The following is a 3,063-nucleotide window of genomic DNA, read 5'->3' as shown; positions in this document are numbered from 1 at the left end:
TGTGTTTTAGGATTTCTTAGTGAATACCTTGACAGTCATGAGTCTTCCTAAAAGATAGCAAGACTGAAAATAATATGTACAACTCGATTTCAAGAATAACAGTAAACATTTTCTATTTTTTCTAGAAGACTGACATTAAAGAATTACTCATATTAATGAATGTTTAAGTTTCCTATTAGCCTCTCAAAAATATATGGCTTATTTACACAGTGACTCTCTATCTTCCTCCTCATACCACCAGCAGCAGCTCCTGGGAGCCTTGCATGTACTTGGCTTCCTGGTGTTACCTGAGACTTCATGTGTCAAAAGCTCTGACTGTGAGGCTCAGGCCCCTGATAATGTAACCTGCGCACCGGCAGATTCTCGGATCAGATAAGAACTGAGAACCACTGAGCTGAAGACAAAGCTCCAAGCTCATCAGCTCCCTCTCCAATTACCTCAAGTCTAATGATTCAAGTCTCAGGTGACAGTAAGAAAATGGGAAGTTCTGGTCATTAAATTCAGTCTTCTATTTGCAATGATCCCACTTCCCCAAATAAACCCTGATGTAAACCTGCCCACAAGGGATGAAATACATTTTGAAAATATGTGCCTGTGACCAGAATTGTCAGAACTCGCCAATCAGTATGGAGAGCTACTTGCACACCAAGACTTTTGGAGTGAGTTTTCAACTCTTGGATAAGGAAAGAGGGATATCATGGAAATTCTTACAGATGTTTATTCTCTTCAAATTAAGTTTACAAAAGTAAGATTATTATTCTAGCCAGGAAGGAAGCTTGGCTTATTGAAAAGAAACAGAAAAGTTAAGTCTGTGTATTTATTTCCTATAAACATTCTAAAAATGGGGAATAATCAAAGAAAAGCAGTGTATTGGTAACAATGAATATCAATTTCAGAGTCTTCATCCATTAGGTATATGCATGACTGTACTCGCTGCTCTGAGGAGGAGAGCCAGAGCCCTGAAAGAGTACTTTGACTGTGATGTGGCCACTCTTGCAATGTCCCTACACGCTTATATGCATAGATATGAGAGTTACATGAGAGAAGTGGTATAAATTACAAAGCACCTCACAGTTTAATTTTCCCTTCAGCATTTAGAAGCTAAATAATTTCTGGTAAATGCAGATTAAAATGCTTAACTACAAAACTACTGAATTTCCTCTGTGTATGGACACATATTGTGAAGACACTATCATGCTATGTGTCTTGTAAAAATAAATCTAAACACTTATTTAGGTGACTTGCTTCCCTGTCTGAATGTAAATGTATGTACAAACATGGCAGATTAAAATACTAAATGATACTAAATGATCAAAAATTAAAGATTTTCATGAACAATACTGCTATTTATAATTTCAAGGGAAGTTTGAACAGAAAATAGCTTAGTGATAGGGAAGTTGTCGCATACCTTTGGTCTCTGTCATGAAAGCTTTCCGTTATGTGGTTAGAAATTTTGATAGGAATCAATAGATGGAATAAAATTATGGGAATACAAATATGTGATTCCAGTACACAGAATAGGCATCCAGAAATTTTTGAGTTTGCCACCTAAAAATTTCAGATATTCAGTTACATGTATATTCTCCTCTCCTCTCCTCCTTTCCTCTCCCCCCCACCTCTCTTTTTCTGAGTCATCTGAATGTTGGACTTACAGACTTCCATCACCACACTTAGACCAAATTCAGAATTTTACTCTAAACCAAATAATGAACACTGAAAAGGCAACAGTATCACAGAAGCCACTTTAATTCTCTGCAAAATAAAGGTTTGAGAAAGGAAAAATCAATTGTGCTGTGGCCAGGAAAGACTAGAGTGAGAGGGACAAAAATGCCCATCTCAGGTTATAGAGGAGGAGGAAGATCTGTCCTTGAAGCTGATCTTTCTTCCATAGGTCCTTTCTAAGCTGATGAGTCACCTGGAGACAAGTAAACATGAAATTGAACAGGGTAAGGAAAACATCAAAAGACCAGTAGACAGTTTTGTGTAGTTTCCACTAATACCAGAAATAAAATGCAAAACAGTGAGAGTCATCATTGGCCTCTGATCAGCCTTCACACACTAGGATGCATTTTGGATAGGGCATGAATGATCATCTCCCTCCTACAAATACCTAACTGTGGATCAGGAAATAAAAACTGACTTCTCTGTTATCAGGAAGGTAGATCCCTGAGAATCTTATCTACTTCTGAGGTTACACACTGTGGGTTTAAATGTTACACTTCCAAATGTTAACATATTTCTCACATTTCTTTTCTTTTTATGTATTTTATTTATTTTTTATTGTATGTGTATGAGTATATTGCCTGCATGTATGTAAGTGCACCTGTGTCATGCAATACCCATGAGGACAGAAGAGGACATCAGATCCCCTAGAACTGTAGTTACAGACAGTTGTTAGTTGCCATTGTGGGTGCTGGGATTCGAACCCGGGTCTTCTGCAAAAACAATGAGTTTTCTTAACTGCTGAACTATCTGTCCAGCCCCTCTCACACTTCTTTTCAACTACTGCTTCTTACAGTGAGTGTTCACTAATTGTTCCGTGGCTATAACTGAAGCAAGCAATATAAAGACGTGAACTACAACAAACAACAGAAGAAAAATTCCTGGACACCAGATGACACTAAACACAAGAAGGTAAACACCCAATCTGAGTTAAGCATACAAGAATTGTATGTGAGTATACAAGCCTATACATGTTCCTTGACAGCAGTATTCTTGCCTTGATTTCAGTATCGGATCCAGTGACTATGGTTGTAGCAGGAAACATGAAACACAACCATTTCAGTCCCTAGGAGCCAAATAAAGCAGCTTCTCACTGTGATGCCCATGCTGTCTGCTGGAAATGATGCAGATATCAACCAACAGGGAACTATTGTTCAAGTTTAAATGTTGTATTTTCGTTCCAGGGTCATATATGAGCTGCCAAAACTCAGTGCAATACACAAATGTACCTATCTCAAAGTTAAGAAACCTTTCATGAATAGCCGAGCATTGTACTTCTACAAATGAAAAGTAATTGATTTTTTTCTCAGTGAAAGGAGATGAAAGATTTTTATGAAGTAT

Source organism: Nannospalax galili, unplaced genomic scaffold (assembly GCF_000622305.1).
Source record: "Nannospalax galili isolate Female #2095 unplaced genomic scaffold, S.galili_v1.0 scaffold1111, whole genome shotgun sequence".
Classification (NCBI taxonomy): domain Eukaryota; kingdom Metazoa; phylum Chordata; class Mammalia; order Rodentia; family Spalacidae; genus Nannospalax; species Nannospalax galili.
This window is presented reverse-complemented; position numbering follows the sequence as displayed.